General features: G+C 46.1%; 1 long non-coding RNA gene across 1 annotated transcript; it reads left to right on the plus strand.

The window, feature by feature from the left end:
* The first annotated feature begins 3,254 nt into the window (after positions 1-3,254).
* LOC134478366 (uncharacterized) lies at positions 3,255-9,100 on the plus strand. Its single transcript, XR_010050986.1, has 2 exons — positions 3,255-3,463; positions 7,815-9,100. It is a non-coding gene; the product is annotated as an uncharacterized LOC134478366 (long non-coding RNA).
* Positions 9,101-9,343: the final 243 nt, after the last annotated feature.

Consider the following 9,343-nt stretch of genomic DNA (forward strand, 5'->3'; position numbering starts at 1 on the left):
GTCAGAAAGAGGAAACAGAGGTCAGCAACTCCCGGGAGAGGACCAGATTGGAGGCCACATAGCGATGGGAAACAGAACCGGAATTCCTCCAGCAGCTCCTCCGGGGTAGCAGCCTCTACTCTTGGCTCAAAGAGAAGAAGAGTTGGTATCATTAAAATAATTAAACTTTGGTTGTGGCCATGTTGTTAAACTGATGAGACTTCGGTTCTGAATTTTTGGTTGCTAATTTTGACTACTGTAAAAATACTATTTGAAATTTACTTTGAGTCATCGGGACAAAAGAAAAAGGACACTGTTTTGTGCTTCTTCCCAATTACTTGGCACACTCTCTACATGTCTGCAAAGATGAGAATTGCAAACTGAACGCATTAAGCACTTGCTAACAGATAACACATATTCTCATTGTAAATAGAGCTAGCTGGTCATGGTGGCGCATCCCTGGAATCTTGGCACTCTAGTGACTGAGGCGGGAGGATTGCAAACTTAAGCCCAGCCCAGGTATCTCAATGACTTAGTGAGACTCTGTCTCATAACTAAAAAAGAAAGCAGGGCTGAGGATATTACTAAGGACAAAGGCCCTGGGTTCAACCTCCAGCACTATGAAGTGTGTGTGTGCGTGTGAAGCTGGAATGAAAATATAAAAGAGTAAGGGTTGTGGTACCTCCTCATACTTCTCACCTTTGACTTTCTTGGGTCTCCAGGGCAAGATAAAGAGCATGACCATCAGGGCAAACTTCTTGCCAGTACTCACTGTGACCCAGGAGACGCAACCAGCCACACTACCACACACTGGGCCATTGGGGAAGCCTCGGTGTAGCTGCACAGGTCCAGAGAAGCCTGCCTGCACCCCACTGCAGAGAACCAGATGCAGAGAACCTCAGGTGCCTGGCCCATTCCCCTACATTGCAGATGGGCAGCCAATGTAGGAGGCACCTGGAACCCCACAACCAGCTCATCCAGAGGAACCCAGGAAAATGTCAAGACGAAGGAGCAAAATCCATTCTCAGACCTGACCTCCAGCCCACACAGAACAAGTCCAGGAGACATGGACATAGAACAAACTAGTAGCTACACATCTGACATTTCTGAAATGATAGCAATTGAAGTAAAGAAACAATTTCATGAAGCCATTAGAGAAATAGGATCAGAAATATCTCGGAGGGGCTGGGGATTTAGCTCAGTGGCATAAGCACCTGCCTTGCAAGCAGGTGGTTGTGAGTTCGATCCCCAGTACCGATAAAAAGATAAAAAAAAAAAAAAAAGAAATAATATCTCAGGTAAAAGAAGAAATGACAATCATAATGAATTGCTGAGCATATCAAAAGAAAACATAGATTTTGGAGCACTGGAAAATGATGGAAATCTTGAATGAACAATATAGGAAAGAATTATAATACATGAAACAGATTGAAAGAGATATCGAGGAAATTAAAAACTCCATTGGAAACTGGCAGAACCACTTCAAAGAAACTGATCTTGAAGACAGAATTACAGCTAGCAATCTCAAAAGGAAAGATCTCTTAAAAATAACAAGGAACCAGGAAATAACAGTTCAATGGCTGCAAGATGACGCAAAGAAAAATAATTTAAGACTAATAGGTGTCAGTACAAAAGCAGGGGTCAACACAAATGACATCAAAAGAATAGCAGGAAACTTCCCAAGCATGGGCAAAGGACCTGACATACAGGTAAGTGAGGCACACAGAACTCCAGCCAGCCAAAACCAAAGCAGATCTGTGCCCAGACATAATCATCAAGACCCTAGAAATTCAACACAAGGACAGAATATTGAAAGCTGCTAGAGAAAAGAAACAGATCACCTACGAAGGAAATCCAAACAGAATCACAGCAGTCTTCTCAACACAAACCATCAAGTCAAGAAGAGGTTGGAGTGAAGTGTTTCAAGTCCTGAAAGGAAACAAATTCCAACCCAGACTGATGTACCCTGCAAAGCTATCTTTCAAATTAATGGTGAAATAAGATATTTCCATGACAAAGAACAGAGAAATTCATGTCCACCAAATCAACCCTACAAAGAGTAATGAAAAATATTCTAGAAAGAGTTAGAAATGACCACAGTGACGAGAAAAACAGCAGAAAGAAATCTCCAGGCAGCGCAAGCAAACAGTGAAAAAGTAGGAAACCAACAGCAGAAAACATGACAAAGATAAGCCAATAGATATCAGTCGTAACCGTTAGTATAAATGGCCTCAATTCACCAATCAAAAGAAACAGAGGCAGAGTGGATCGAGAAACAAAATTCATCAATATGCTGGATACAAGAAATACATTTAATTCAAAAGGAAATTCATAGACTTAAAGTCAAAGGATGGAAAACAATGCTCCAGGCAACAGGAACTCAGAAAAAAGCAGGCATGGCTGGTCCATCAAGGGCAGAAGGAACAAGAAAGATACGGTGTTTTCCACACTCAGAGGCTCTGGTGCCATCGGGGAGCCCTGTACCTCGCCACCACTCCAGGAACCCAGTTTGGAGGAAGTCCGGTGCCTCGTCCAATCCCCTACACCGAGGGACTGGCAGGAAGCACCCAAGATGCAGCATGGGCAGATGAAGAGAAACACAGGAAGATGTCAAGACGAAGGAGCAAAATCCAGCCTCAGGCCTCCAGCCCACACGAAACAAGTCCAGAAGACACAGATGGAGTAGACAAAAGGTCACATACCTGAAATTTCTTGTATTGTTTGCTTCCCTTTCCATGTCCATGTTCGATGGTGTGGGCAGCTATTTTTTGTCTTTTTCATTTTTATCAGTACCAGGGATCGAACTCACGACTGCCTGCTTGCAAGGCAGGCGCTTATGCCGCTGAGCTAAATCCCCAGCCCCTTGGGCAGCTATTTTTAAGATAACAAGAGGCATTATGGTGGCCATTGTTGATTTTCTATTATCTTGTTTTAAACTCCTGTACCATTTTCATTGTTTTGTTTTGTTTGGGTGCATTCTGTTTTGTTCAGTTTATTATGTCTGATGCTCTGGATGACTGTCTTGAAGATAACAAAAGGCCTTATGACAGCCATTGCTGATTCCCTGTGACCTTGTTTTGAAGTTCATTATTAATTTTATGCTTTGGTTTGGTTTTATTCTGTTTTGTTTAGTTTGGCTTTGATCTCTTTAAAATGACCCTCGGTTGGTTGTGTCTGGCTGTGGGGGTCTCTGAGTGCCCCTCGGCCTCTCCTTGGGTCCTTTCCCTCCCTTCAGTGAAGGGTAAGAAGTAGGGCTCTTAGCCGAAAGGGGGCGTCAAGGCTGGTGCCGTGCAGAGCAGAAGTTTATCTGGAGTGTGACAAATGCAGAGAAAGCAGAAGAGACACTGTCCACTGGCAGAGACAGGGTCCCTGCTGGAGGACACTTCACACGACAGGACAGGAGCTGCTTTCTAAGCACAGCTGGCCACGGATTGTTGGTGGAGGCTGACCAGGGCCTCGGCCTTTGTTTCTGGAAAGGGGCGAGGTGAGTGTAAGTGAATGTGGGTGACACTTTGTGCAGGGCTCCTTTTCCATGACAGGGCCACTTTCCAGCCCCAGAGCACCGTCGGGGTGGGGGCTCTCTTCAGGTGGCACCAGTTTCCTGGCCCTAGGCCATTGGGAAATGTTTCCAAATGTGGGTTACTCCTTTATTCCCAGCAGCTGTCTGCATTTGAAGGGTTTTGAAAGCTAGCTGATTCCAGAAGGGTTATTCGCAGGGAGGCAGCCCGCTCCCCCTGCTAGTTCACCCAGATTCCCACCGCTCAAGGGCCCTTTCTGCAGCTTCCTGCCTTGGCCTCTCGAAGATCTGTGATCTGTGTGCAGCTGCTTCCTGGAGCCATTGCACAGGTGTTCCCAGGCACCCTGTTCACTCACGTTCTCTTCCGCTCCGGGTCCCACTGTGACCGTGTCACCCGCAGCTTGCAGAATGTGCAGTCACATGTCACTTCCTTTCTCACATGACTTTTTCCTGGGGTTTGTCACCACACATCCTCACTATCCGCTCGCCCCTGTGTACCCAACTGACACTCCCCACGCATCCCCCACAGCGATACCCACTCTTGCTTCTCACATGCCTTCCGTGGCACCATCCTTCTTCAGGCCCTCTGTTCCCAGGCTCACATGCCGAACCTGCTCTCCAGGAAGGGGCAGGGTTCACTCCAGGTCTCCTTTTGTTACAGGGTGAACCCCAAATATGATACAAGGGAACTATTATAACTCCCAACCGTTAGATGTCTGATACACAGAGGTCGTGCTCTCTAAAAACCGAGAATGAAACCTAGGAGCAATGGGGGTCAAGAGTAGCAAGATTTTTATTGAGAGGCAGAGACACAGCTCCTGAGAGGCAGGAGGAGGCCAGCAGGTTGCCTGGGTCCCCACCTCACAGGGACATTTTACAGAGCAGCCCCGCGTGGGTGCAGCGTGGGCTACAGCATGATTAACCAGTAAGGATCCACATATAGTTGCCTAGAAAGTAGTGACCCAACAGGAAGCAAGCCATGGAGCGAGCAGACATAGGAAAGACAAAGACTTTCAGGAAACCAGGGTGCCGCAGGTCTTGGTCACCCACCTGGTGGCTGTGTCTGTCTGGCTCCATTAGGCCTGGAGCTTGACTCAGAGGAAGCGTACCGGCCAGTCATCGAGTCTTTACGTGGAGGCCTGGTCTCTGACATGCGTGTCCAGCCACAGTGGAGCAGTGTTTCCCCCTGCCCTGTGATCCCCAGGGCCCAGCCCTCTCTGACTGCTGGGAATATTTCAGCCTCGCTTAGATGTCTGTAACACTTCTGGGTCCTCCCGGGGCTCCCTCCTTTTCCCTGGACAGGGGAGACCCAACATCCTCTTTCTTTTTGACTTTGTTCCTGTGCCTTATGAAGCAAGCACATTCCCAGCAAGGTGTGTGTGTGTGTGTGTGTGTGTGTGTGTACGTGCATGCGCACATACACTCAGGCTACTGGGGATTGAGCCCAGGACCTCTGCACTTAGCTGCATCCCCAGCCTTTTTTATTTTTATTTTTTACTTTGAGACAAGATCTTACTGAGCAGCTGCGTTATCCAGTAGTTCCTTTACAAATAGCTCACCAAGCAAATTCCACGTTGCTTTTGCCTTGAACAAAGAATTGGACCAGACAAACCAAAAACAGTGCCAAAAGTTTATTTGAAAAGCAAGGGATGAAAAGGGAAGAGAGGAACTGGTTCTGCAGAGAGAAGTTGGGCTAAACCAAAGAAAGGAAGGAATAAAAGCCAAAGTGAAAGTGAGCCTGTGTGTGGGAGGCAGGGTCCTGCTGGTGGCTCCCCTCTTTATATCATCCAAACCTCACAGGAACCTACAAGAAGTTGGGGTTATAGGAATCACTTGGGCCTGTCCTGGGATCTTGTAATTGATGGGTTCCACTCATTCCCCAAGCCGGCTTTGCCATGCCCTACCTCCTATCTCTGCTAAGTTGCCCAGGCTGGATTTGGATTTGCAATCTTCCTGCCTCAGCTCCCAGACTGCTGGGATAACAGGTGTGTACCACCACAATCCCCATCTGCAGTTGTTGAAAAAGTGTGTATGTTTTGTACAACTCTTTTCTATGTCTAGCTTTTTTTTTCCAGAAACATTCTCAATATGCAGTGTAGACTGATCAGGACTCACTATGTAGCCCAGTCTGGCCTCAAATTCAAGGCAACCCTCCTGCCTCAGCCTCCTGAGTGCTGGAGTGACAGGCGTGTGTCACCAAGACAGGCTCACTTGTAGCTCTTTTTTTGTGGCGTCTCTTTAGAAATGTTTATGAGCTCTGTTTTGTCCTTTGTGAACAGTTTCTCAGGATGTGCATCTGCAGTGATCTTTTAAAATCCACTATGGTGGACTATCACTACAATCTCCATTGAAAATTTTTCTGAATTTGCTAATCACTGCTGTTTTTTCTTTCTTTCTGAAACTTAGCATTTTGATGCTACACTGTCTTTCATTTTCTTACTTTTCTTATTCTCCATCTCTTTTTCATTTCCAGTTCTACTTTCTGAGATTTTCTTCCCTTTCACTTTCCCATCGCCTACTTCCCGAGTCTTCCAGGGACACGTCCACTTCTCGGAGGCTTTCTGCTCTGCGAGTTCAGGTTGAATTTTCCGCCTAGTCCTCACGTACCTCCCTCCCCAAGCTTCACAGTTTAGTGCATTATCTCCTCTCCCATTTTCCTGGTCCTGCTAGGATAGGGGTTTTGGGGTCACTCTGCTCTGGTTTTAGGAGAAGCACCTACAGTGCAGGGGTGTAGTTCACTGTGTGGTCAGGACCCCTGTCCCTCACCAGTTCCTGCTCACTGGCGCAGTCTTGCTTCTCACAGCAGCACAGACACCTTCAAATTACTGGCAAAAGTCAAGAACAGAAAGGAAAGGCACAAAAGTTCATGTTTCAAGATGTTATCTTATAATACCTCCCGCAGGCAGAGCCACCTCAGACTGGCTCATAACAATAGATGGTTTTATTTTCAGAAAATTAGGGAGCCACTTGTTAAAAGATTATTAAAAATTAAGTATGCTCACCACGTTCATTACCTTGTGCAGTGAAATAAATTATATTTAAAACAAGGGTGGCAATGCCTGAAACCCAGCACTCCTGAATGTTTCAGTGAGTGCACTGTAATTACTTTCTTACAGGTGCTTCCACGGAGTGCGTCTTTGTGCTGGAAATATCATAAAACGTGTGCCACGTACCCTTCTGAACCCACTTTCAGTGAAGTCATATCAGTAGCTTCAGAGTGGTGATGGCGGAGGTATTTACACCACAGAAATCAGAAAACACTGCTAACAGGGGACTGATACTGTTTCTTTCACTGCCTATACTCAGAGTGATAGAGTAAATGTTAATAATGCAGATTAAAGTTAAAAGTGTATGTGCACGTAGCAATTAGGTTGCAGCACCAAAAATTAATGAAGCCAGGTGTGGTGACACACTCCTGTAATCCCAGCCCTCAGGAGGCTGAGACAGGAGGATTGCTGCCAGTTTGAGGCCAGCTTGGGGTACAAAGTGAGTTCAAAACCAGCCTGTACTACACAGGGAGACTCTGGCACAAAAAAGAAAAAAGAAAAAAGTGGAAACACTGCTTGATTTTATAGCAGTCGGTGAAGAACTGACTGGGTATAGTCCGCTCTTTGCAGCTCTGCCATTCCTCTTCCTTTTCTAATTTTCATTTCCCTTGTAAATGAAAATACCAATCAGCATTCACGTGGGAGCTGCCTTCACGTGGCAGTGGCAGCTGTGGTTGGCTGTAGGAACCAGCGTTCACCAAGAATCAGTGGACTCCTGTGAGAATCAGTTGGCCATAAGGATTTTACAGTGCAGAGAATTCCACATAGTATGATATGTGAGTTGCAGATTAGGCCTCTTTTATGTTGGTAAAATACAGTGCACACTGCACATGGATTTGAGGACTGGTGGTTACACATTTATCAGTGGACTCCGCCTGACTCATCTCCTGTCTATGTCCTGGGGAATCGTAGCTGTTTGTCTGCTTCCCTGAGACTGCTGCAGAGTCTGTTACGAGTGGGCACCCATACATATTTCCTGAATGGGTAAAGGAATGCTCAGAAACCTTTCCTCCCAACAGGCGGTGCCTGACTCAGAGGAAGCCCTGAGACAGGGCTGAACCGGCCCCATCCTCCTGGTGCTGAGAACAATCCCAGCACAACGCTGAAAGCGCGGGGTGGTTTACTCTTTCAGGCACCAGGCGGCAGTCACATGCTTGTTTTTATGGCTGATTTGGAAGTTGAGTCACTTGTCTCAGTAAATCCAAGAAGAAAGCCAGATCTCCTGCTTTTAAAACACTGCCCTATTCATCAGACTTCCCTTTTCTCCACAGGACCCACAGGAGTGCTGGGCAGCAGCGCTGGGCAGGAAAGCTGCTTTCTTGCATTATGGCTGTGAGATTTTTATTGAAAACATGGCAATAAGCAGATCAGAAGGAATCAGATAAAGAAAGTACATAAGTTTAATGAACAAACACCATGATTGTCACAGAATCCAGATCTACATCCAGCTTCGTTTCTCTCAGCAACCCTACATGGTAGGAATTATCCTGATGCTGTAAATGAAGTTGCTTAGGGTTTAGAGAAATCTATGAAGTTTCTGGAAGTGTGCAGCTGCTTGAATTCCAGACAGCTCTGTCTTGAGACAAATTCCAGCGTACTGTACTTGGATGATATTTCTGAAACACTAAAGTCCCTGCCCCCCTGTTTATCCACCATTTTCAGGGCCTGACCACGTCTGCATGCCAATCACACTACCATTTGCTTCCTGTTTTCCTTGGACCCTTTTTTGTCTGTATTTAGCTAATCTTAAGCAACTGCACCCATGAAATTATGGATTGCCATGTTAGTGTAGTGTCCTAATGAATATTAAAATGGAGACATAGTTATAGAAATTTAAAATGTGTCTGCCTATCATCTGGATCTGGAGCACCGTCAGAGATACAGACAGCTTCCAAAGCCAAATGCTGCTGCTGGGATGCTGCAGATGTAGCAGCTGGGGTGCTGGGGTGGGGACATGGGAGAGGGTCCTATTTGTTCGCTTGCACTCAGTTTAAAGGAAATAAACCAGTCTATTTTGTCAAGAGGGAGCCTGACTCATGTTCCCTGGAAAAATTCCCACTGCACCAAAGAAGGACATTTACAAAATCTTCTCCTACAGTCAGCAAGACCTTGCAAGCAACCGAGCTGGAATTAAACTCAGCTGAGGCTACAAAATGCCACTGGTGTTAGACAATTGAGGGTTTCTGCAGCAAGAACAGAATTCAAGAAAAAAAAGCAAACCAAGTTGTTGGAAAGCACCTACGCTGAAAAGCACCCGGGACGGGAAAGCTAAGGGAAGCTTCCAGCCACCCCAGCTGGGCCTGCAGAACGGTTTCTATTCTTTCCTGCCAGGGTTCTGGGAAGGAAGTGGCGGGGTTGTCTTTCTCAGTGTTTGAGTAGGAGGAACAATACAGCTTTATCAGAAAAAATGTCAAAAGCTTTTCAGGGGATTTTTTTTCCTCTGCTGTAAAACTGAATTCATACCTCTGTGAAAGAGCCTGGATTTGGTTTGGTAGATAACTCGGAGTGTTGTCCAATGGATTTGAAGAGAAAAAAATAAAAGCCTCCGAAACTATAACAGCCAAGACCATGGTGATAAATTATACGGGTTAAGTTGGTTGTAGATGCCTGTGAGAAGGAAGCGTCTACATGGGCGGGGTGTAGCTTAGGGGGCACCTGGGCTCCCCCAAGCACTGAAAAACTAAAAGTGCAGTAAAGAAAGTTTGCCTTTAGTTCTATTTTAATACAGCTCTCCATGGTGCTCAAGTCCCTCACCGAATGGCCCGACCTCACCTCTCCCACCACTGGGTACTGTGCCCAG

This window comes from Cavia porcellus, unplaced genomic scaffold (assembly GCF_034190915.1).
Source record: "Cavia porcellus strain 051 isolate PalLab524CR breed Dunkin Hartley unplaced genomic scaffold, mCavPor4.1 scaffold_1, whole genome shotgun sequence".
NCBI classification, from domain to species: domain Eukaryota; kingdom Metazoa; phylum Chordata; class Mammalia; order Rodentia; family Caviidae; genus Cavia; species Cavia porcellus.